General features: G+C 46.8%; 1 protein-coding gene and 1 long non-coding RNA gene across 4 annotated transcripts in view; both read right to left on the bottom strand.

The window, feature by feature from the left end:
* The window catches only part of PRDM10 (PR/SET domain 10), a 75,891-nt gene extending 74,213 nt beyond the window's left edge, over positions 1 to 1,678 (bottom strand). Inside the window, exon 1 of the mRNA XM_080983397.1 lies at positions 1,541 to 1,678. The gene's annotated coding sequence lies outside the window, so the exon portion shown is untranslated. The remainder of the gene's footprint in view (positions 1 to 1,540) is intronic.
* A 4,464-nt stretch (positions 1,679 to 6,142) lies between these two features.
* Positions 6,143 to 23,141, bottom strand: LOC308464407. 3 transcript variants are annotated; one of them, XR_013980019.1, is made up of 4 exons: positions 22,881 to 23,141; positions 20,994 to 21,088; positions 20,445 to 20,569; positions 16,752 to 17,470 (listed from the first exon to the last, which is right to left on the bottom strand). It is a non-coding gene; the product is annotated as an uncharacterized lncRNA (long non-coding RNA). The 3 variants fall into 3 exon arrangements; XR_013980020.1 differs by lacking the exons at positions 16,752 to 17,470; positions 22,881 to 23,141 and adding an exon at positions 6,143 to 6,566 and having other exon boundaries at positions 20,994 to 21,349; XR_013980021.1 differs by lacking the exon at positions 22,881 to 23,141 and having other exon boundaries at positions 20,994 to 21,349.
* Positions 23,142 to 26,270: the final 3,129 nt, after the last annotated feature.

The raw sequence follows: 26,270 nt of genomic DNA, 5'->3' as shown, positions 1-26,270 counted from the left end.
AAGTGTAGTAAAATACTGAGGAAAGTTTGCCCACCTGCATTAACCCTAACTGAATGGTAAGGAAATTTTTTCCAACTATCCAAATAAAATGCCGTTATGCAATTCAAAGGTTTGGTCATCTGCACCATTCCTTTTTAAACACATACCAACTGCCACATCAGATGAAAGCCAAAGGAGTTGTTGTAGAACAAGCATGGCATATTCCTAATCACTTGGGTGAGCTACCCTCAGAAACTTGTATTGTGTAAACAAATAAAAGAATGGGAGCAAGTCAGACGCCCAAGTCATCCTTAACAAATGGGAAGAAAATTTGTTGCCACACACCAACTGCTCACGTGCAGTGGAAATGTGTGGTAAAATGGTTGTCTCATTCAAATTCACAATGGAAAGGGAAGTTTTTACCACGTGCCAAAGTGTGAAACCAATGGAACACTAAAATGGGATTTGTATCAATTCTGTCAGATGGTATGACCGTGGCCAATGTGTGTGAAGAGATGTGTGGTAAAATAGCCATCACTTTCAAACCTATCAGATAGCAAGAAAAGGTTTTAATGGGCAGATTTACCAACCACACAGGTGGCAGGGAAACTTTTTACCACAACCCAGCCTCCAACAATTGCTTAGAACTGTAGTAAAATGGGTGCCATATAGCTGACCACTTTTTAACACCAACACCACCCCTGCTGTCATATAGAGACGAAATGGACGTTGTCATTCAACCAGTATTAAACCTGAGGGGCATTTTTTTTACCACACATCAAGTCAACTAGTGGCAAAAAAAAAGCGGGAAGAGGACACTGAGCGAGAGGCCTTTTTGCCCCTCGTGCAGGCCCATCCCCCCCTCTTGCCCCGCGCAGCCTAAGACGCGAGAGGCGCGCAAAAGTCTGCAGCCAATCAAAGAGAAGAATCAGTTCCGCGCCTCGGGCGCCTCCGGCTACCCCCCTCGCCTGCCCCCAGCGCGAGGGCGTCAGTAAGGCCCATCCGCTCGCGCCCAACGGCCACCCGCGGCCGTCTCAACCACTCTGGGCGATAGGAGGGGAGAGAGAGAGAGGAGATTGAGCCTGCACCGTGCGGAGGTGTTTAAGTGGGGGACGAGTTGCACAAGCCGCCGAGAAGAATGATCCAACCACGGGGGAGGGGAAAAGAGCTGCCTCGGGTGGGGTGGGTGGAAGTGTTGGGGAGGGAAGGGGGCATTAAAATGGCTTCGACACCCCCCCTGCTCCAGTGAGGTGCTGGGGCCCGGACTATACCAAGCGGGGAGGGGGGATAGGCGCAGACGGGGGCAGCCCTTTCTCCCCCCGTCCGGGGCGGATGGGGTATCCCGATCAGGGCGGGGAGGGGGGAGCGGACTGTACCTCTCCGGCAGGGAGGGGGGAATGACAGCGCCCTAACCCTTATCCCCCACCCGCGGGAGCGAACGGTTTGTCCCGGTCCCGGCGCCATCTTGGGTGCGACTAAAACAACAACCCCCAAAACCCTTGCCGGAGCCCTGCGGGAGCCCCGGCACGCGCTCCCTACTCGGGCCGTCCCATCGCATTACCTGAGGGGGTTCAGTGGCGGTGTCGTGTCCGGACCGTCTCCCAGGGCCCGCCGCAAACCAAACCCGCCCACCTGTCCTCACCTCACAATGGTAGCTGCAGAGCGGGAGGGGGGGAGAGGTTGCCCAGACTTATTACCATAATCTGCCTAGCAACCGCAGCCGGGGCCGCGAGCTGATTGGTACGCCGCCACGCTTATTTTAAGGGATGACGCCGAAAACAGCTCCGGGATGACTACGCAGGCTACATAATAAAACGGAAAATTCAGGGAGGGGGGGCTTCAAATCTGTGGGGAGAGAGACCCCACACACTCTATATGCCTTTGGGCCAGCAGAACTCGGGGACCTCGGTCTGCCAATCACAGCAAAGCTCTCATCCTGCCGCATCGTTGCGAGGGGGCCGCCCACCAATCGCGAACGTCGTCTTAATTCGAGCGTTTCTAGCAGGGCGGTAAACGTGACACGGGCCAGCGCCCCCTGGAGGAAAAAGGGAGCGACGGGAGCGCGTTTAGTAGCGCCCCCTGCAGGTGGGGTGGCGAAAAAAGGGTTATGGCTGCATGCAGGGGGTGGGAAGCGACACCTGCTGGAGAGGAATAAGAAAACCCTCATTGCTTCCTGAATGATGATTCCCACTGGGATCTTACCTAGATGACATTAAAAGAGGATTAGGCGCATTAAGGGAGGACAGGGCTATCAGCGGCTACTAGCCATGATGGCAGGGTTTTACAGAGGCATCTCGTTGGCCACTGTGAAAACAAGATGCTGGTCTAGGTGGGCCGTAGGCCTGATCCAGCAGGCTGTTGCTATGGCCTTACGTCTTCTATTTGGGAGCAAGGCTCCCACACCTAAGTCCTATCCAAACCTATAAAACCTTAAGAAGGGAGAGCAGCAGGGGCTCTGAAGGTGCACATCAATAAATAGCACATGGGCAGCAGACTGAGCAGATATGCAAGTCACTTGTTCAGAGTCTTGTTCCACAGAGATGTAGTCCTATTTAAATTACAACATTTCTAAATTTGCATGTTTTAGCTCATGTAGATCAATTTCCTCTTTTGGTTGTGCCTTTTTTGGCAATGCGTAAGTGGCCACCCTAATAACGAGACGTAGTCTCATCCCCCTCCCCATGTGATATTTAGGAGCACCTATACCTGTCGGCAGCGCACTAGTCCTGCACACTGACTAATGTTTAGGTAACTGAATGAGCTCACATACTCAGTACGCTTGTCAGAGGCACATAGCCTAGGACTGCAATTCCCACCAGCCCCAGCCAGCATGTCCAGTTGTCAGGCATTATATCTGAAGGGTGCCACACTGGCAATCCCAAAGAGAACCTGCAACTATTGCTTTAAAAAAGGAAAAGGAAAATTCTTCCTTTGCAAGTAACAATTGAAGAGCGGGCCTTTAAATGTTGCTGTGAATCCTGGGACTCTAGTTGTGAGGGGAATAGTGCTGTGTGCATGCGCGTGCGCTAAAACAGCACTTTGCACATCTCTGGTTTTGCTCAGAACTGAAAGCAGAGGCTGCTCCTTTGCCCATCCTCTGCTGCAAACGGTATCATCAGGATTCAGAAAAGCAACACCCCAGGCCACCACATTCGTGTGAACAGTTATCTCTGGTTTAGCAAACACAGCTATGAGTTGCGTAGGCTGTCACAGATGTTGCTGTTATCGTGCAGAAAAACTTGAGGGTTGCGTTAATCAATCTGGCATAACTGCTTCCCCTTGGTCCGGACTATCTTCAAGGGTAGCTCCATATAATGTGCATTACAGTAAACTGGGAGGTTGACAGGGCATGGATTACTGTGGCTGGGCTATCCTGGTCCAGGAGTAGCTAGTGAACCATATAGAGCTGGAGGTAAGTACTCCTAGCCACTTGAACTTCTAATGACAACACTGGATTCAGAGAGCCAGTGTGGTGTAGTGGTTAAGAGCGGTAGTCTCGTAATCTGGGGAACCAGGTTCGCGTCTCCGCTCCTCCACATGCAGCTGCTGGGTGACCTTGGGCCAGTCACACTTCTTTGAAGTCTCTCAGCCCCACTCACCTCACAGAGTGTTTGCTGTGGGGGAGGAAGGGAAAGGAGAATGTTAGCCGCTTTGAGACTCCTTAAAGGGAGTGAAAGGCGGGATATCAAATCCAAACTCTTCTTCTTCTTCTCAGCTAGAGCTGGAGGTAAGTACTCCTAGCCACCACACTATGCACCTCCTGCTTCAAGGCCATTACAACCCTATCACAAAGAGGTGGCTCATTCCCAGTTCCCAAACAGAAGACGCACCCACCCTTCCATCTTGTCAGCATTCAGTCTCTGTTGATCCTGCTAAAAATCAACCAGGTTCGGCATTTCTGCTGAAGCCCAGTTGAGATGGGTCAAGCTAATGTTTCCTCCATGCACATCTCAAGTTGGACAACCACCCCCCTCTCAAGAGCATTGCACCTGAAAGGAATATTTGTGAAACGGGTGGTAGCTGTCACACTCTGGATCTGGGAAGGGCTTCTTAAAAAGCGGCTGCATCGCCTCATCCATGACAACCTGTACCACATATTTCTCCCCCAAAGAAGCATAAACCATTCCCCACATCCACTCAGTCAGCTTCGTGCTAACAGAAGTCAGTGCTCCAATGCAGAATAAATAAAGTCACATATGGAGTGGAATTTGGGCTGTTGGGAGTTCCATTATCCCTCTCCTGTTTGCACTGGGAACCGTTGTATTTCTGAAAACAGCCAGGAACATCCATCTATGCTTGCAAAATGTAAGCTAAATTTACCAGCATTTAATAACGTATTTCTGTCTTGGTATCAGATGATATGTGTGTCAGTGATTTCTTGGGTCTACCATCTGCTCACATGCTTTTATCAATTAGAGAGCACTAAGCAGAAAACAAACACCTTGGCAAGGATACGGATTTGATATTAAAAACCGCTTCTTTTTCTGTACTGGGAATTGTATATAATGAAACCCCAGCATGAGTTCTAGCAGAATCCTGGCCTTGAATTTGTAAGTGGAGTGGGTGGGTGGGTGGGGTAAATATTTCCTGAAAGAAATGGTATGTCTGATCCTGCAGGTCCTTAAATGAATAATTGCACAATGAAAAATTTAACTTTACTGGGACTATTCATGTACGTAATGGCTATTTGTATGAAGGAAGTTCTGGAGTTTGAGCATTAAAATTGTATAATCCATCATCGGTTTGTCATTTTCCTTCGGTGACGTTCAGTCTTGTTTCTTAACATTTGAAACAAAAAACATATTTAACTGCTAGAACCATCTCGCTTGCTGCACTTGCCCTCTGGGTTCAGTTAAGCACACTGCATCTCTGTTACAACCAAAGTGAAGATGGGGCACTCTAAGGTCACATGATGCACACCAGATGAAACGCTTGTCTGTTTAGCCCAATATTGTCTACCCTTGACTAGCCAAGGCTTTCTGGTGTCGTAAGCAAACGACATTCTATTTGATCATCTTATAGACAACAGGGAACAAACTAAATCAGACCCAAGTTCCATCTAGCCTAGCATTCTGTTTCCTGCAGTGACTGACTAGATGTTCTGAGGAAGCCGGACTTAAGGCAGTTGCCTTTTCCTGCTGTTGCCGCCAAGTGACTGATGTTCACTGGCATAAGGTAAAGGTAAAGGGACCCCTGACCATTAGGTCCAGTCGTGACCGACTCTGGAGTTGCAGTGCTCATCTCGCTTTATTGGCCGAGGGAGCCGGCGTACAGCTTCCGGGTCATGTGGCCAGCATGACTAAGCCGCTTCTGGCGAACCAGAGCAGCGCACGGAAACGCTGTTTACCTTCCTGCTGCAGCGGTACCTATTTATCTACTTGCACTCTGACGTGCTTTCGAACTGCTAGGTTGGCAGGAGCTGGGACAGAGCAACGGGGGCTCACCCCATTGCGGGGATTCGAACTGCCGACCTTCTGATCGGCAAGCCCTAGGCTCTGTGGTTTAACCCACAGCGCCACCCGCATCCCTGTTCACTGGCATACTGACTCCAAAACTTGTTTCCATTAAGACCATGAGTTTTGATCAGACCTGTATCTGGCCAAAGGCCCATTCAACCATAATGCTGTTCCTACAGTACTCAACCAGAAGCCTATGGGCAGCAAGCAATCGGAACATGTTTCACTTGTGTTCCACAGCAACCAGTGTTTGGAGACATGCCACCTTTGATGCTGGAGCTGGTGCACAGCCATCATGACCAGTAGCCACCAATAGCCCTATCCCTCCATGAATTTGTATAATCCCCTTTGAAAGCCAACCCAATTGTTGACCAACACTAAAACTTGTGGTAGCAAATTCTGTAGTGTAGCTCTGTACTGCCTGAAAAAAAAGTGTTTCTTTTTATCTGTCTTTGGTCACCCCCAGCTTCTAGTATTTTATTTATTTTTATTTAGATTTATGTACGGCCCTTCATCACAAGATCTCAGGGTGGTTCACAAGTTGAAAATACAAGGTTGAAACACCAGTAAATAGTTCAAAACAACAAAACAATAACCCCCCCAAACCTATTTTAAAGGCTGTAGAATATTAAATCAGCCATACAAAACAAGACAAAAATTGAAATACAAATTCAAAATACAAATTAGCATAACACTTAGGAACAATTTAAAACTACCCTGCCCCAAATAGACAACCCCCCAAAATTTTTTGTAATAATGTGGGAATGTTTAGGAAGGTAGGAGAGGATATATTGATTAAATATGATCCCTCCTCAGTCAGCTCGTGAGCAAGCAGCAGAGCACATTCCCTTGCAGCCTGTAGGAAGCTGTTGATGGTTTCAGTCTTTTAATTAAGAAATCCAGGATGCCTTTGTGCAGACTGGGATTCTTCCTGGCGATTTCCCCTTTATTTCCCCTCTTACTCAGTTCACAGCAGTAATCTGAAGGCAGGCTTCATCTTGTGGTCACAGTTACATTTGTAAGGTAAAGCATGTAGAGAAAACAAGTCTGAGCCAAATCTCAGACTCCAAAAGACGTGTGGCTTGCCTCCTCTGTAATGGATGAGCCCAGGGGTTGGCTAAGAGCCAGGAGCTGTAGAGTTCAAGTCCAAAAAGGGAAAATTGAGGAAAAGGGATAGATAGTATGAGATCTATCCACTTTCTCTGAACCATGCATAATTTGATACTCCTCTGTCATGCCCCCCCTTGTTTTGCCTTTTTTCTAAATTAAAAAAAACACCAGTGTTGTAGCCTTTCCTCCCTTAATAATTAAACTGTAATAGCTTCATCTCCTTCATGCCATCTCAGCTGTAGTCATCACTGCACAAGTTATAATTTAGAGTTTAGACAGCGACACAAGAGGGTGCCTTATACCAGGAAGCATGGCGCGATATCCAACCAAGCAGCTCCATTAGCACAAGGGCTTGCACAATGGAACTTTCTTTCCTTCTCGTCTCCCCACACACCCGCCCCATAGCCGGTGTAAGAGAAAAATAATGTGCATATTAATCTAGGTCAGTGTTTATCAAGCTTGAATCTCCAGCTGTTTTTGGACTACAACTCCCATCATTCCTAGTTAGCAAGACCAGTGGTCAGGGATGATGAGATTTGTAGCCTAAAGACTGCTGGAGACTCAAGTTTGGGAAACACTGATATAGGTGATGGACAATTTTATGATTAAGGGAAAATCAAGAGGGTTCAAGATTATGGGGACAGGGAATCGTGAAATTAGCATCAAGTTTCAGCTAAAAGCAAATAGGAATTTAGGACAAAAGCAGAAGTATACCAAAGAACATGCAAAACATTTTTCTAACATTCCAGTTGTAGAAACTGATGAACGCAGGATTTCAATAGCTAATATGCTTACATTACAGATTTCAGCAATAAACTGCTTAGCTAAGGCGTTCTAGCGTGATGACTATCTCAGAGAGAATAGTGGAACGAGGCCAGATCATGTATATTACAAGACAGGATGAAGTCATGTTCTTGCCCAGGACTGTAATAAGCAATGAACTGTGTTGAGGAGACGAATGGCAGGTTTGGGAACCAATCAGAAAGAGACACCCTGAGTTGGATGGAAATAGGGCAAGGCTTTGGTCAGATAGATGCAAGTAATATCTGAAATGGAGGAACTAAGTAAGCAAGAAGGACTTGGCCTCAGACATGCAAGAACATTTGAATTGTACTTTATATTCCATTACAGTTTTAGCTTAACAAATCTTTAAAATCATTTGAGCTTGTCTGACCCATCACTGCTTAGTTCAGAAGGGTAAAGGTAAAGGTAAAGGTACCCCTGCCCGTACGGGCCAGTCTTGACAGACTCTAGGGTTGTGCGCTCATCTCACTCTAGATGCCGGGAGCCAGCGCTGTCCGCAGACACTTCCGGGTCACGTGGCCAGCGTGACAAGCTGCATCTGGCGAGCCAGCGCAGCACACGGAACGCCGTTTACCTTCCCGCTGGTAAGCGGTCCCTATTTATCTACTTGCACCCGGGGGTGCTTTCGAACTGCTAGGTTGGCAGGCGCTGGGACCGAACGATGGGAGCGCACCCCGCCGCGGGGATTCGAACCGCCGACCATGCGATTGGCAAGTCCTAGGCGCTGAGGTTTTACCCACAGCGCCACCCGCGTCCCTGTTCAGAAGGTTAGGAGACTCCAATTAATTCCAGGTTTGTAGCTTTAAGGAGGGTAGCAGGATCCCTGTGGGAGCATGTTGGGGGTCCCATTCTAAAATAGCTAATAAAGAAAAATTCCTATAAGGGTTGGGGAAACCCCAGAATAGATGTAGGGGGTGTGCAGAGAAATCATAGAATTGTTGAGTTGGAAGGGAGAGGGAGGTGAAGTTCCATTTTGCTACTAGAAGATGGAGATACCATTAGGGACTGAACCTGGGACATCCTACATGCAAAGCAGGTGCTCTGATTGGTCCTAGAACAATAGGATTCAGAATGCAACAGTCTGATTGGTCCTAGAACAATAGGATTCAGAATAAAGCAGTCTGATTGGTCCTAGAACAATAGGGTCCAGAATAAAGCAGTCTGATTGGTCCACAGGAACCACCCAATCCAGCTCCACGTGGAAGTGAATCCACAACCTGATTGGCCTACAGGTGAATCCCGGAATTAGCCAATCATTTGGGGCCCATTGTGTAAATAATGTATATAAAGCAGACATTCTGGGGGAACTCCCATTCCTCCTCACCACTATGAGCTGAATAAAGAGCATGAAATCCACTCTCGACTCTCGAGTATATTTCAGCTTTATAAATGATAAATATTATCAAGATATTAGAGGACTGAATTGGAAACAAGCTGTCGCAGCGAAAGCCTTGCTTGCACCTCCCCAATCTCTTTGTTGCAGTGCCAGGAACTTCAGCTGGAGAGAGAGGTTCATCATACTTTTCAAATAAAAAGAACATTATGACAAAAGACTATAAAAACAAATGAAGCCTTTCTCCTAGATCGGTTCTCAAATTTTCTCTAAAGTACTTATCTTTCCTCTTGGCAAGGAATATTAATTATATTAGTGTTATCAATCAGAAAACATCATTAAAGGAGTTACGGCTGAATGTGCAGTTTAATAGTCCCCAGCTAATTCCCTCAAAACTCTTACCTTGCTTAAACAAAAGTCCCTCTAGGTTTACATACGAAAAGTCAGTTTGGGGAAATAACTGTGTTCTGATCAGTTCATTTTTCTTTGCCATAAACCCTCAGATGGCACAACATTTATTTATAACAAACTGTTTTTAAAAGCTGACAAAATTATGTGCAGAGGTGGGAGCCATAAAAAAAGTCGCCCACATCAGAATACTGCCCCAAATAAGGCTTGTCACTTGCTACATATATTCTGGATGCACAGGGTCAGATTCAGCTACAGCGCAAGGACTCCCACCAGCCCAGTGGGGCGTTCCTGCCTCTCCTCCCCACACGGGCCCCCCAAAACTGCTCTGGAGGGGACACAGAGAAGGAAGGTTGTTCAGTTGCAAGCACCAATTCTTGTGCTGATGAAACAATCTCTTTAGTGCAACACTGAATTCCACTCATAGCTCGTGAACAAGGCAGCAACGTTTAGCTGATGAATTGGTTCCATTAATCAGTTAAAACCCTATTAATCAATTTTAAAAGATCTCTCAACTCCGGTTTCTTTTTTTCTTTCTTTTTTTAAAAAAGTATTGTTAGAGATTCAGGGCAAACCCTAGAAATGAACAAACTCCAGGGTTTGGATTCATTGGGGAATGGATTAAAACATGAACTGCAGGGAATTCCTGGGCTGCCTTACGCAAACCAGCCTGGCTGGCTTAGGGAAGAGCGGACCTGTTCGCATTACAGTAGAAAACCATTCAGGGTAGTCAACAACACAAAGGTAACTTCTTGCCCAGGTGTGACCAGAGATTGGAGATTTGGAAGGCTGCCAGGCTAACTGCTCTGGGAGAGGGCAAGGGTCTTCTGGTGTTATAAGAATGTTAAGGTCTCAAATATAGAATAAATATTAATAAATGTACACATATCTAAATATATGAACCATGTGTCTGAAATAGTATGGGAGAGCAATCCTGAAGCCATTTTGACTCTCCCAATGACCTCAGATATTCCTCTGCAGTAAGGGAGGCAAATGGAGAAAGCTTTGCCATTGTCTGTTTGCTTGCAAATCCTGTTCTAAGGGCCTATTTGTGTATGAATAGGGTGAGCCTGTGACCTGGATTCAGGAACTAACGTATTAACCATCACAAAAGAATGGCCAGGCTGCTCAGGTAATGCAATCAGTGACCATTATCAGGTATCCTGGCAGAAAGGATTTCTGCTGTAGACCGCCTCCTTCTGTGATGTATGTATGATTTTTTGGGGGGGGGGGTCTTCGGCTACAGGTTGGGCAATTTCAAGAGTCTATATATGGGCTTGCGCGCCATTGTCCCTCCTGCGTGTGGTGAGTGGGGACCCTGTTGCATTCAGTTTATTTTCCTTTAATAAAGATCAGGCTTACTAGCCGCTTTGCTTCCCAAATGTACTCTGGTTGGCCCTTGTTATTTCCTCCAACCAATAGTGAACCGTCAAAGCCTCTATACGGGCTCTGGAATACCCCATAAGGGAAAGGGAGCAGTTTTTTCTTATAACACTGGGAAGAAGAAAGGGGGGAGATTTCTCTTGGCAAGGGAGCAGAAAAGGCTGCCTGCAATACTTTGGGCCGTGCCGTAAGATCTGGACTCCCTCCATGCAGACTGAGGGTGTAAATAGGTGAATAAACACTATTTCTTAAAGCTATTGCTGTCTCCACTGTGTCCTCTATTTTCCAAAGGGACACAGACCCTGTGTAGGCACCTGAGACTCCATGCACTCTTGCCACGGCTTTTGTAACCGTATTTTCAATATGAGCTCTCACAACAAACACGGCAGGCAGGAGCCATCTTAGGAGAGGCATTCCCATACTTTCCAACATTTCTCCAACGAAAATAGGGACGTCCTATCCCATAATAACAAGAAGAAGAACAACATTTATACCCCAGCCATATGACTGGGTTGCCCCAGCCACTTTGGGCAGCTTCCAACATATCTAAAAACATAATAATACATTAAACATTTTTTTAAAAACCCACTCCCCTATACAGGGCTGCTTTCAGATGGCTCGGCTGTTGCATAACTCCATACCCTCCAACATTTGTCTGATGAAAATAGGGATGTCCTAAGGAAAAGCGGGACATTCCAGGATCAAATTGGAAACCAGAATGGCTTGTGTAAATCTGGGATGTCCCTGGAAAATAGGGGCTCTTGGGAGTGTCTGCATTCCTGCTTTTCACACAGAAAGGGATGCTTCTTCTAAGATGATGTCTTGACTGACGGAATTGATGCTGTATAGTAGATACAACTTTAAACACATTTTACTTACCAAGCAAAACTAAATTGTATTTATTTAACCAAAATACCTTTCTGAATTCTCAAGTCATGTTACAACTTTTTAGCACCTCTCATTTTTGGAATTTGGAAAAATTTCGACACGCCCTTCTAGAGCAGAACAGGAAAACTGGAATAGGATGAAAGGAAGTAACTTGAAAAGGGGACACTGCAGCGTTTTGTGGCAAGAAGGCCTGTTCGTTCTATTAATATGCAAATGTATGCAGATATAATCAATTAAAACTCAAGCAACACAGATTTTTGAGATCAGACAACAACCCTATTTATAAATACAGTCGCATTTGGTTGGAAGAGGGCTGCACTCAGACCGACTGAAGCAAACAAAATGTACACTTGCACATTCAGGCCTTCCCTGTTTGACATGTACGTGCCGTGCAAAGTAAATGGGATTTGTGCTTCTGAGTGGCTTAGGTGCTTTAAAAAATCCCAGCTTTAGCTCTCACTAGAAGGTTTTCATTTTCTATTATATTCAGATTACTTCTCTTCTTTGTTAAGTCAGTTAGTTATGGTCTTTAGAAGGCTGCTGTCAGCAGAGGTGGCTCTTCTAGGGACATGCAGATGTACGCAGACTCTTAGGTCTCATTCACACCATACATGCAAAGCACCTTTATACCACTTTAACAAACATGGGGACTCGCTTAACAAACTACAGTTCCCTGGGTTTTGGGGTAGGACAGCCATGACTGTTAATAGTGGTACAGTGGTACCTCGGGTTAAGAACTTAATTTGTTTTGGAGGTCTGTTCTTAACCTGAAACCGTTCTTAACCTGAGGTACCACTTTAGCTAATGGGGCCTCCTGCTGCCGCCACATGATTTCTGTTCTCATCCTGAAGCAAAGTTCTTAACCCGAGGTACTATTTCTGGGTTAGTGGAGTCTGTAACCTGAAGCGTCTGTAACCTGAAGTGTCTGTAACCCGAGGCACCGCTGTATATAAAAGTGCTTTAAATGCATGGCGTGGCATGCAACTAAGTTTGATTCCAGGCAGACCCACCCACATTTAATGCTAGTACACACTACTTGGCTGGAGTACTGCACTGCAAAATTGGCTGTGTTTTGCTTCAGGGATTGTTTCACAAAGTTGATTTTCCTTAAGTTTGTAGAGGTTAGCGTGTCAGATTAGGAGCTAGGAGACCAGGGTTCAAATGCTCCCTCAGCCATGAACTTCACTGGGTGTCATTGGGGGCCGCCCACTGCCTCTCATCCCAGCCTCCCTCACAGAGTTGCTGTGGGGATTAAATGAGGAGGGGGAGAACAATGGATGCCCCCTTGAGCCCCTTAGAGGAAAAAAGTGGGATGCATGAAGTAAGTAAGTAAACTGCCCTATACCCACAGATCTCAGGATGGTTCACTTCATAAAATCACAATATAAAAACCACAAGATACATAATAGAAGTAAGAACAACAAACCAATAACCGCCTCCCACAACACATTTAAAAGGGCATCAGATGTAAATCAGCCAAAGCCCTGGTCGAAGAGGAACGTTTTTGCCTGGCACCTAAAGGTGTACAGTGAAGGCGCCAGTCGAACCTCCCTGGGGAGAGCAGTCCACAAATGGGGAGCCACTGCAGAAAAGGCCTATTTTCACGTTGCCACCCTCCAGACCTCTTGTGGATGAGACACATGAAGAAATAATGCAATAAATACAGTCGACTCACTGAAGTGTCCATTAATTTCAATAGGTCTCCTAGGGAGTAGGACAAGCATTGGAGCCAACACTTTGTCTCCATTGTCAGTGCATGTGCAGGAGCACTAAGGTAGCATCCAGCGCATGGGCATTAAGGCAGGATCACACACTGCAGCTGGGCAGGTATCTCTGATAACCAGCTTCAGAGCAACTGTGTTTTCCTAACACATGTCTGATGAGCAGAGCAAGGGGAAGATGGAGAAGAGCTATCAGCGATGTGTAAAAGCAATGCTGGGGTGTAATTTGAAGTGCAAGCAATTAGTCATTTATTTTTTTTTATCAGCAAGAACGCATGAGAGTCTTGAACGCAAGTGATTCCTTGAAAGAAAAGGCAGACCAGTGCAAGGAGAGCTCCAACAGGTTCAGAGCTGCCAAATCCTATGTATAAATTCATTTGAAACATATTCCTCCTCCTCCTCCGTTATCATAGGCAGTTATTTCCTTGCATATCATTTCCCAGACTAAATACTGATTTTGTAATGCAATACCTCTGGAGTCTGGTGGGAGCAAAATATAACCGCCATCTGCAACTTGGTCCAGAATTCTCCTGTCAGGATCTGGTGTGAGGTGATGCAACACTCAAGTTGGGTCCAAAGCAAAGTTCAGGCATGGTATAGATCAGACTGAAGAAAGACGAGGGCCGCATTCACACCATGAATGTAAAGTGCTATGATACTGCTTTAAACAGTCACTGCTTCCCACAAATAATTCTGGGAGCTATGGTTATTTTTTTAAGGGTGCTGAGAGTTTTCACGAGGCACCTGTTCTCCTTCCAAAGTGGTTTAACCATTAATCCCTCTCAATGGTTCACACCACAAATTTAAATCACACACACACACACACACATCCCAATAACCCTGGGGACTTTACTTTGCTAAGGGCCGTGGGAATAATAGTTCTGGAGGGATAAATTACAATTCCCAGGATTTCTTTGGGGGGGGGGGTGTTCCAGAGCTTTTACATATAGCCCTGGACTTTTTCTGTGTGTCTCTCAACAAGCACCACGGGTTCATCTGGGGTTGTGGTGCCTGATGCCCTCTTCATATCTTTTGTCTCATCTGTCAGATAGAAATAATCTTTCCATAAATGACGCCCAAAGAACACACCGTAAATAGTCACGAAGTATCTGACATTCGCCAGCTAAAAGGGCTTGGGTGAATCATTCACTTGCACAGCAGGTGTGGAATTCGTTACTTCTTTTTTTAAAAAAAAAGCTTTTTAATGGGTTTGTTATGAAAAGCAAGCCTGGCGATGAGAGCGACCCAGAGCCGGGAGGAGCCAGTAGCCTCTTGGCTGCCTAAGCCAAACCAGCGACTCGGCAGTTCTGGACACAAACAGTTACCATCTTCTCCTTTTCTTCAGTTGCTATTAAAAGGTCAGGAGAACAGGACAGACTTAGCTTGGTGCCTCTAAGATGGCAATAATGGCTCCAGGCAAATCTTCTCAGGGAAGGAATTCCAGTGTTTGAGCAAAATGAGAGCTCAAATGTTTGGGGTAAGGAACCCTTCATGGCACTGGAAGTAAAGTAACAATACTTGTAATAAGTTACCTGTACCAGTGGGGGCGACAGAGAGAAAGGCAGCCTATTCTTCTCTCACTGATTCATTTTTAGGAACAACCTGTAGGCTGTTTTTCTCTCAGCCTTTATTTCCTTCCGACCTACTTTTCAATTAGTGTTAGATCTTCCTTTCAGTAACTGCAGGTGGAAAAAAAAATTCTGCGCACACCCTTCTTGAAAGAAGAGTAGATGCGGTTCTGTGAGAATTAGCAAGCTGAAATCCCATTTGTTCTTTTCTTTTCCTCCACAACAAAGATGTCTTGACCTGACAGCGTTTGTGGGGTCTTTTGACCAACTGAAGCTACAGAGAAGTTGCGAAAGCGGTTAAAATCCCTGCCCTCTCCATCTCTCCAGGGATCACGTTGCAAGTGACTTGCCTTTGCCTCTGTGCCTCCAGGAACTCTCTGTCTCCAGTGGGAGAGCCCGTTTGTGTTCTGAGGAGACAGTTCTGCGCGGCAATAAAAGCAGACAAAACAATTTCCTTTTCCTTGCCGTCCAGCAATTTTTCAAGCTCTCCCCATGTGAGAACAATATGAATTTTTCATCCGTTTATAATAGGGTGTTTTTTTAAAATGGTGGATGAACACCTTAGGCCAAAAAGCACCCCTGGGCCTTTCTAGAAGTGACTGTGCCATATTTGAATGTTGTCACGTTAATAAAGTGTGCGAGAGAGAGCACAACAGAACTGTAAGTGGGTTCTTCAGGCCATTGGAGGCCTTGTATGTGTTCCAAAATTGTTTTTAATCTTCCCATCTAGCCCACAGAATACTTGAGTATCCTATGGGGACTTTATTGCATTTCTAGCCCACCTTCCTTCCTCCAAGGAGCTTGAGGTAGTGTACATGGTTCTCTTCGTCCCCATTTTATCCTCACGACAACCCTGTGAGGTTTCCTTAAATGAATTGCATAGGTTTTTAATCCACTGATCTGACTCAGGGGGTGAGGAACTTGAGGCCAGACAGGGGGCAAATGTGGCCCTCCAGGCACTGCCATCTGGCCCTTGGGACTCTCCTCAGGACACCCCCAGCCACACCTCTCGCTGGCCTTGCCCCCGTCCCCACCTCAAGTACTTTTGCCTGGCTGGAATATGATGTTGAGCTGCATCAAATGCCTCTCGCAAGCCTGGCAGGAGGGGTGTGTGTGTGTGTGTGTGTGTGTGTGTGTGTGTGTGTGCGCGCGCGCGCAGAAACCAAAGGCGGTTTTAGGGTGGCGTAGTTACAGGGGACAGCAAAAGCATGCTGTAGACTGGAGTGAGAGAGGTGGTGGGTGCGCAAATTTAGTGTTGCACAGGCCGCTGATGAAATTTGAGAGTCCAAGGTCCACCACTGCAGAAACCTGAGACTCCGTGTGAAAGCTGCTGTACAGAGGGGAAGAGCTGTGCCCCTTGCTCCACCCACATTTGCCTCTGGCCCCTCCCACCATTGGCATGACACCCCCCTCCCCTACAAAGGCCACCCATGAAAGAATCCAACCCTCAGGCTGAAAAATGTCACCCAGCACTGATCTAACCGATGTGCAGTGCAGCGCATGTTTACTTTGAAGGAAATCCCGCTGTGCTCAGTAGGACTCACCTCTGTCCGCCCCAATTGTATGCACAGAAAAATTGTATGTCTCCTGTCAAGATTGGAGCGTTGCTCAGGATAATGTGCAATCGGTGTGCCCTCATCCCTAACCATGCTAGCTGGGGCTTGTGGGAACTGTATTTCCCCAAAAGACCTAGAGAGCAGTAGGTTGGTGTGTACAGCAGAGTCTTTCCCCTTATCTTCCCAATAACCCTGTAAGGTAGCTCAATGCTGAGAGACAAATAAGCGGCCTAAGATCACCCAGGAAACGATGTGGCTGAGAAGGGATTTAGACCTCTCCAGTCTTCAGCCCAGACATCATCCACCACACCACAGCTGAACTTTCCACTGTCTCTAATCTTGCATGGTGGTGAATCAATAGGTGGAGCTGCTGCCGCCCCATTCATAATATGTTTAGAACGCTGTAACTGGTTTCCCTTTGCCCAGAATATTTTAACTGTTCTGGAATGTTTTTGCTTTGTTTTAAAAATGTGCATCAGTTTGCAACTCTGGCCTCCTTTGGGAGAAAGGGAGGGATATAGATAGTGATGATGGTGATGACGACAACAACAACAACAACAACAACAACAACAACAACAACAGTTAGTTGCAGCCAGAACTGGTGTGCCAGTCACGGGTAAAGTACCTTGATGCTTCCTGAATCACAAGTCAGTGTTTTGTCCCCACACATGGTTTATTCTTTTGCAGAACTCTCTCCTCCCTTCAAACTCCAATGAAGAATTAACCACCAGCAATTTGCATTCCAAAGGAAACTTGAACATCTCCACAGGCCTCTATATATACCCAGCAGCTATCTCCATCTCTGCTTGTAAACCTTTGGGGTGCTGACAAATGACTGAGACAAGCCTGTGAAATTTAGAATCAGCTGCCTTGCCATTCATTCCTTAAAAAAGAGAGTCATCTCACTGACACCACATGGGCCTCTTTGAGCTGTGGCTTCTCCTTCCTGGTTTGTTTCTGTGTCCTGCTATATCCCCTGCTGCTGCTGCTGCTGCTGCTGCTGCTCTGTCTGGTGTTCTTGACTTGGAGCCCAGATATCTAGTAGTGAATTGTTCCTGAAGACCCCGAGGCAGAAGCTTCTTTCATAATTGGAAGTGCTGAGCTGCAAAGCACTCAGCCTGCACACAACACACACACACACACGGCTTATATTTTTTAACGCAAGCGGTTTCAAAGCAGATGTTGCAGCAACGGGGAGCGGGTGCTAGAGAAGGTGTGCACTCTGGCGGAGCTCAGGTGCTATTTTTTGAGGACCTTTGCATTGCTGGAGAACAACAACAACAACAACAACAACAACAATAATAATAATAATAGGGCCTTGTTTTCCCTTGGAGAAAAGCTCCTTTGTGGAAGGTGAAATAAAAAAATTAAGGTCTTATATATACATAATAAATGTTCATAATTGTACCAACCAAGCGCATACATAGATGCGTGGACCACATGTCTGGAGCAGCACAGGAGGACCGCCCTGAAACCATTTTCAAATGTTTCCTCTGCAAGGAGGGAGGAGGTGGGGGAGCCTCCCCATTGTCTTTTTGTTCACAAATCCTGTCTTAAGGGTATGTCTGTGTATGAATAGGGTGAGCCTGTGACCTGGCTCAGAAGCTAAGTATTTGTCATTACAAAAGACTGGCCAGGCTCCCCAGGGTATCCAATCAAGTAAGCGTTAACAGGTAACCTGCCAGACAGGAGGTAAACAACACACTCAGATTTCTGTTGTAGACCGCCTTTTCTGTGATGTAGGTATGATGTATCGGGGGGGGTCTTGAGCTACACCCCTTCTGTGATGTAGGTATGATGTTTCTGGGGGTGGTCTTGGACTCTAAGATGGGCAATTTAAAATGTCTATATAAGGGTGGACACACCCTGTTGCAACAGTTCAATAAAGATCAGGCTTACTAGCTGCTTTGCTTCGCAGTATTCTCTGGTTAGCCTCTGTTATTTTCTCCGACCAATGGAGAATCTGCAAAGGACTCTATAAGGGCTCTTGTGTCCCCCATAAGGGAATAAGGACAGATTTACATTTATTACAAAGGAGTTCCACCCCGCCAGCGACAACCTTCAGCCTGGAGACATGAAAAACGTCCTCCTTGCCAGATCCTCAGTCTCTCTTTCTGTATAGCTGTATAGCTGTATAGCTCAGTGGCAGAGAATCTGCTGCACATGCATAAAGTCCTAGGTTCAATCACCGGCAACATCTCCAGGTAGGGCTAGGATGGTCCCTTGCCTGAACCCCTGGAGAGATGCTGAAGTTCCTGTAGGCAACCCTGAGTCAAATCAACCAACCTATGACTCAGGATAAGGCAGATTCTTGTGGCCCCACAAGACCACAGGAATGGGGTCTATATAACTGGTGGATTTGTGGCCTGAATTACAGAGGGGGTTGGCGTCTGGCCACAAAATCCTCAGGTAGTCATTCTTCTCGGCATCTGTCCCAGGAATGGGTTGGCCCTGATGTGACACTGTTGTTCCCTGATGGACTTAGATCACCTCTGGGAGGAATTTTTGCTCATAGCACTCTATACCTTTACAAAGCCCACTTGCTGCTGAGCCAGGTTCAAGCTTCTTGAATTAATTCACAACGTGGTTCCGCGGAACCTCACGGATCGCTTGAACCCTTCTATCGTCGCTCGAGCATTCAGATAATCTGCAAGAGCGTCGCTGGGCGTCCTCTGAGTTAGAAAGGCTCATTTGACAACGAAAAGGAACCAAGCCTTTGATGTCATTGGCCCAGCCCTATGGAACTCTCTGCCACTAGAGATTCAGCAAGGACCCGCATTTAAACACCCGCTGAAAACTTTACTGTTCTGCCAGGCAATTAAGAACGCATTGCCCACAGTGGTTAACTGATGTCTGCTCTTAGTCTTTTAATATGAATTTGTATTGTACGGTTTTAAGTTTTTATTGCTGTAAACCAGTTTGATATATATTTTTAATGACGCAACAGTATACAGATATTTTTATAAACATCAGGGTAGTGCCCTGAAAATGGATGTTTTCTGCTGTTGCCTGGGTGGCATTCTAGGATGCTGTTCCCTCTGCCTTCTGTGAAACATCATCCATCAGTTGTTTCAGAGGTCTTGTAAAGACATCCCTTTTTGTGCAGGCTCCATGACCCATAAGATCAGACCTTGCTACTACCGAATCTCTGTGTTTATAATAACGTTTTGCTGGTTTTTTTGTCTGCAGGCTGTTTTTATGGCCCTCTGCCTCTTCTTGTAACAGTAATTTGTTTTAAACTGTTTTTAATACTGTGTTCTTAAATTGCCCCAGGACCTCATGTTGGAAACAAACAAACAAACAAACAAACAAATATAAATAAAGAAAATAATAATATGTTGCATCTCACTGAAATTAATGGATGTAAACTAGCCATGTCTATTAATTTCAATGCGTCAACTGTAAATAGGGCTATTAATGGATGATGGTGATTTGGAGGTATTAAAATATTAGGTGGTTTTAAAAATACTTATAAATGGAACGGTTTGGGGAACAGTAGCAGAGGAAGATCAGGGAAAGCAAGGAGGAAAAAATGCTTTTGATGATATGGCCTACATAAAGAGATGAATCCCTTGTATCTACGATAAAAACTGCCTTACAAAACGCTGCCTACTGGATGGGTGGCAACGATTAGGTTTCTTCGGGAGGCAACGTTTGTGCGTCATACATTCTCAGTTATCACAGCCTTGCCGCTCATGAAATGAGTAACCACAACAAACAAGTGATGGGGAACAATAAAAAGGTGACTTCAGGATGCCGTAAGAAAAAGGCCTGTCGGCACAGGTTCATTTCATAGTGTCTGGATGAACAGCCAGTGAATCAGGCCCCAAAGGACTTGGTTTTCCGGAAAGCGGGTAGAAAGAGAACAAAACAAATCCCCCCCCCCCAAACCTGGGCTTCTACGACTGCGCCTCCAAGTTCTGTGGCCTATGGGGTAACTTTCTGTGTGCAGGAACCTTGGGTTTTATTGATCTATCACGATGCATGGCTCAAGACCCCCAGCAAGCAATGGCCCAGGGATTCCAGTGCTGTATTACCAGGGTTCAGTTTCTTGCAGAATGCACTCACTGCAGACTGGCTAATCTCTGGCAATATTTGCATTTATTTACAAGTTTATGGGCTGAGCGTGGGTGGAGGCTCACAGCTTAAACCACACAAGCAGACACCCCAGACATCTTGCATAGCTCCATTGAGCTCTCTGCCCCTCACCCTGATCGTGAGAAGTTTGCAGTGCTTACCGCGTTCCTTAGAGGAGAGGACTGCCCTAATGTATTTTGCAGCTTGAGGTAGGGTGGCCATCTTTGCAGAGGACCTCTGTTTGTAGGGCTGCCTGGTCCCACGTCCTGTTTCAGCAAAAAGAACCCTAAGAAAAGAGAGTAAGGGCTGGCAAACAGCTAAGTGGGTCGCAGGCACCCCCACTTTGGTGAGATGCAGTGTATTTTATTTATTTGTTTGTTTATAGTAATAGGGCTAGATTCAACTAATCCGGAGCACCATCAGAAGCCAGAGCATGGATGCTGCTAATGCAACAGGGATTCCCTCTGCTCCCCTCATTCACAACCCCCCAATACTGCTCTGGAGTGCCAGGAGAACCCCCAGAACAGCACGCAGGGGAGATCATTCTGTTTGGCAAGCAGAAATTGATGGAATGATTCCATGATGCCATACTGAATTTCACCCAAGCTTTCTAAACATGCATCTATGCATATAAATCAGCCCAGGGAAATGTTATATGAATCTGTGCCCTCTTTGGGGGCTCCCGCAAAAACCAAGATGGCGTCCCTCACCTTTCCATGTTCAGAAGCTGACTAGACTGGCTGTTGAATCACTGCTGGAGATGGTCCCACCCTGGACTCCTTTTGGAGGGAGGGAGGCACATAAACTGGATAAAGAAATAAATCTCCCATTGCACCTGAGAGCAGCAGGCTAGTTCAGGAGGTGAAGGTTCAGTCCTTGTGTGGCACAGACACCTCTGGTCTCCAACACCTCACAGCCGCTTCCTAGACTCTGCCACCTGAGGCAGCCAGCTCACTCTGCCCAATAGTAGGGCCCGGCCCCGCCCCACCCCCTGAGCAAAGCCTCCCACTTGATTTGGATAGAGCCACCAATTCATATTGTTCTCTGCAGGATGACACAAACAGGAAGGCAAGGCTTTGCCTGCAGGAGCTTACAGTTTAAAATGTGTTGACAATGCAGGAAGGCAAAATTATGCACGACATGGAGAAAGTTGACAGAAGAATGTTTTTTCTCCCTGTCTCGGAACATTCATGGACATCCAATGAAGCTGAATGTTAGATGATTCGGGGCAGATAAATGCAAGGACTTCTTTGTGCAGCGCCTAGTTGAACTATGGAACTCCCTCCTACAGGAGAGGCAGAGATGGCCACCAAACCTAGATGACTTTAAAAGATGACTGGACAAATTCGGGCAGGAGAGGGCTATCGAGGGCAACTAGCCACAATGGCTACGCCCTGCTTCCATGGGAGGGCAGAGGGCTCTTGTGCTCGAATCCTGCTTGCGGGTTTCCCACAGGGATCTGGTCGGACAGTGTGAGAACAGGTTGCTGGACCAGAGGGGCCATTGGCCTGATCCAGAGGGCTCGTACAGTGGTACCTCGGGTTACATACGCTTCAGGTTACATACGCTTCAGGTTACAGACTCTGCTAACCCGGAAATATTACCTCGGGTTAAGAACTTTGCTTCAGGATGAGAACAGAAATCGTGCTCCGGCAGTGCAGCGGCAGCAGGAGGCCCCATTAGCTAAAGTGGTGCTTCAGGTTAAGAACAGTTTCAGGTTAAGAACAGACCTCTGGAACGAATTAAGTACTTAACCCGAGGCACCACTGTATTATGTTCTGATGTGTGTGTGTGTCAGCAGGGTAGGGAAGAGATAAGAGGATAGAGGGAAGGGTGGGGAAAGGCAGAGGCTGCGAGGGCAAGCTCTTTCCACAGGTGTGCCCACACGCTCTTGCTCCGTTGCTGTTCCACGTACACTGGTACCTCGGGTTACATACGCTTCAGGTTACAGACTCCGCTAACCGAGAAATAATACCTCAGGTTAAGAACTTTGCTTCAGGATGAGAACAGAAATTGCGCGGCAGCAGCGGGAGGCCCCATTAGCTAAAGTGGTGCTTCAGGTTAAGAACAGTTTCAGGTTAAGAACGGACCTCCTGAATGAATTAAGTACGCAACCAGAGGTACCACTGTACTATTACTCCTTTGGTTACTTCCATGCGTTGTATTCCTCGTGAGCAGGGCTGCTGAACTGCCAGGCAGCGAGAAGAGCGGCCTCACGAAGAAAACCAGGCCGAACAAAGAGAATTCCTCCCGTCTCATTAAGAAGCGAGTCATGATTTTGCTGGCTAAGTGCTATTTTTCATGTGGCATATATTACGGCCCACTTTGAAGGCCAGACCACGGTCGCTTCTGCTAGGGAGCTGGCCCAGACTCAATTTCCCTTCTCCCCCTCATGCGTCCGTCGTCGTCGGTGAGCTCTTTGTGCTTCTGCAAAAGTATCACAGATTCCGCTTGGGAAGCGATACGTAGAAAATAAGGAGGCAGCCGTCGTCGGCTTTAAGGAGCCTGCTCCCCACGACAGGATCATCGTAATCCATCAGCATAATAGATAACATAAGCCACTATTAGCCTTTAAAAATATATTTTAATTAAAATACCTGCCTGGCGTTGCCAGCTTGAAAGCCAGATTAACGGTGCGCTTTAGAGTGAGAATGCAAAACAGAAGGAAAGAGGTCTTCAGATGTCAGGGGCCCCCGTTCTCCACTTACAGACCTGCCCTACAGGGCAAATGGGGAGCTGCCCCACCAACCCCAAAATTCCAGGCACATTTGCCTTCTTATTTGCAACCTGGCCAGGGGTGTCACTCCTGCCTGCAAGCTTCCTCTTCGGTCTCAATGATGCTTTTGCACAACCCATCAGGCCAGAGAACAGGGACAAAACTAGACTCAGTTGACTCTGCTTGCCATTGGCTCTGGCGCCCCCTACAGTTGGGCTCCCTGCCTTCCATCCTACCAGTTGCAACGTGCACAAGACACCATTGCCCAGGGCAGTGCTACATGGATTTATTGACTGCATTTAAATCCCGCCTTTTTATCCAAGGAGCCCAAGGTGTTGTACACAGTTCTTCCCCTGCTCATTTCATCCCCACAACAACCCTGTGAGGTAGGTGAAGGTGAGAGGAAGCGACTGGCCCAAGGTCACCCAGTGAGCTTCATGGCTGAGTGGGGATTTGAAGTCTGGCCTTTTGGGTTCTAGTCTGACACTCTCACCCAGCCTTTCTCAAGCATGGGTCCCTTGACGCTGTTGGGCTACAATTCCCATCATTCCTAGCCAGCATGGGCAGTGGTCAGGGATGATGGGAGTTGTAGTTTAAGAACATTGGGGGGGGGCTAAGGTTGAGATATAGACTGCTCTACCTACTATGCCACATTGGCTATAAAATGAAACAGTGGTGACGTGGAGGGGGAATGTAGGAAGGAACAGCTACAGAACTATTTTTCAGAGCAAAAGCAAATGCTATCATCTGCTGTAGCGCCAGGGAAATTGATGGTCCTTCCTTGCTCTGGCAAGTGAATGAGGCGATAACGAGTCTTTCAAGTTTTACTATCATTTGCGACAGATTAGCCTACAGGAAGTCAGAGAATGGGGGAAAGAATCGAGGCCGAATACTTCTTTCCTCCTTTGATGGGGTTCCAAGCAGCTTAAATGATAACACTTCTGTGCAAGATGCCTTACATGTCTAATTAAATACTCAAGATTGCATTAAAGCTGGCTGAAGACCTTTCGTTAAAGGTCCATAGGCTTTATTACAACACGGACAAAGGAAGCTGCCTCGTGCAGAGTCAGACCACTGGCCCACCCAACTTAGTTTTGTCCACACTGACCAGCCATGGCTCTCTGGGATCCTTCCTAGTCCTACCTGAAGATGCTGAGATTCGAACCCGGGTCCTGTGCAGCCAGATGTCAGCTCCACTGAGTTCTATGGAGCATAGCCCCAGGAAGTTACACCCTGGATCACAGTCACCCTCATCCTCAGAAATCTGCTATTACACTGTGTGGTGCTATTTGATGTGTGCATGTAAAAAATAATAATGGCTTAACATGACCGCCTGCATTTCTGACTCTCCCTGGGGACGCGGCAGTGTGGGTTGTCATAGTGAGAGTCTGCTCTTCAAAATTTAACTTCACCCAGGAAAATATATATATACCCAGGGTTCCCAGTGCTGCATGTCCCTCCTAAGGAAAACACGCAAGGAGGTTTGACAGGGGAAAATTGGGAACTGGGCAGGGCTTGACGCTTCCTCACCAGCTTGTGGTCCTCTGTAAATATTCCTGGGGCTGCTTTAAAGCTGCCTCTCACCCACCCATCTCAGGCTGGATTCTATAATCCTGAGGACACTGGATGCGGGTGGCGCTGTGGGTTAAACCACAGAGCCTAGGACTTGCTGATCAGAAGGTCGGCGGTTTGAATCCCCGTGACGGGCTCAGCTCCCGTTGCTTGGTCCCTGCTCCTGCCAACCTAGCAGTTTGAAAGCACGTCAAAGTGCAAGTAGATAAATAGGTACCGCTCCGGCGGGAAGGTAAATGGCGTTTCCGTGCGCTGCTCTGGTTCGCCAGAAGCAGCCTAGTCATATTGGCCACATGACCCAGAAGCTGTACACCGGCTCCCTCGGCCAATAAAGCGAGATGAGCGCCGCAACCCCAGAGTCGGCCACGACTGGACCTAATGGTCAGGGGTCCCTTTACCTTTACCTTTACCCACCCACCCATCTCAGGCTGGATCCTGTAATCCTGAGGACATCGCAGGCAGGTCATGCTCTTTTAAGGCAGGGGAGAGAGGGAGGTGTTAAGGCTCCCTCCCCCTGCCAATCATCTTCTGCAAATGGGCTGTTTTGAAACTGTGCCCCACATTGGATGGCAGGCAGGGAGTCTGTTATGTACTGCAGCTCTCCAGATGTGGCCAGGTCCCAGGCAGCATGGCCAGTGGGTCAGGGATGGTGGGACTTGGAAGTTGTTGTAAACAAAAATTGCCCTTTTCCCTTATGGGGTATCCAAGAGCCCATATAGAGTCCTTACATAGGTTCCCTATAGGTAGGAGAAAATAACAGAGGCCAACCAGAGAATATTGAGAAGCAAAGCAGCTAGTAAGCTTGATCTTTATTGATCTGTTGCAACAGGGTGCTCCCCTCACCCGCAGGAGAGGAGGAGGAACCCAGAACAATGGCACACAAGGCCTTATAAAGACTTTTGAAATTGCCACCCTGTAGATCAAGACCACCCCCAGAAACATCATACATACATCACAGAAGGGGTGTAACCTAAGACCACCCCTCAGATACATCACAGAAAAGGCGGTCTAAAACAGAAATTTGAATGTTGTTTTTCTCCTGTCATTGTTTATCTCTTGTCTGGCAGGTTACTTGATTGGATTGCCTGGGGAGCCTGGCCAGTCTTTTGTAATGATAAATACTTAGTTCCTGGGCCAGGTCACAGGCTCACACCCTATTCATATCTTAAATGTGCCCTTAAGACAGGAAATGTGAGGAAAGAGACAATGGGGAGGTTTTCCACTTTGACTTTGCAGAGAAAACATTTGCTCAGTTTAGGAATCAAAATGGTTCCAGGTTGGTCTTCCTGTGCTGATCTATGTACGTGCTTGGATGGTATATTTATGAACATTTAACATATATCTAAGACCTCAAAATTCCTATCACAAAGTCCAGCAACATCTGGAAGAGATGAGAGGCGGTGTGGTACAGTGGTTAGAGTGCTGGACTAGAGATCTTGGAGAACAGGGTTCAAACCTCTTGCACTCAGCCTTGAAGCTTTGGGCGCTTCACTGAACCTGCCTCACAGGGTTGTTGTGAGGATAAAATGGGGAGGAACGGAACAAAGTACGCCACCTTGTGCATCCTGGAGGAAAGGTGGGATATAAATGCAAGCAATAGATAAATAACACAGGGGGCCACAGGTCCCCCCCCCCCCGTCCCTGGATTCCTCCATCAGTTCCCCCTTTACAAATATCTCATCATCAAATGTGGGTAGGG

This window comes from Podarcis pityusensis (assembly GCF_964106645.2).
Source record: "Podarcis pityusensis genome assembly, chromosome: 15".
NCBI lineage: Eukaryota > Metazoa > Chordata > Lepidosauria > Squamata > Lacertidae > Podarcis > Podarcis pityusensis.
Note: the sequence above shows the minus strand (reverse complement) of the source record. Positions and strands in the feature narration are given on the sequence as shown.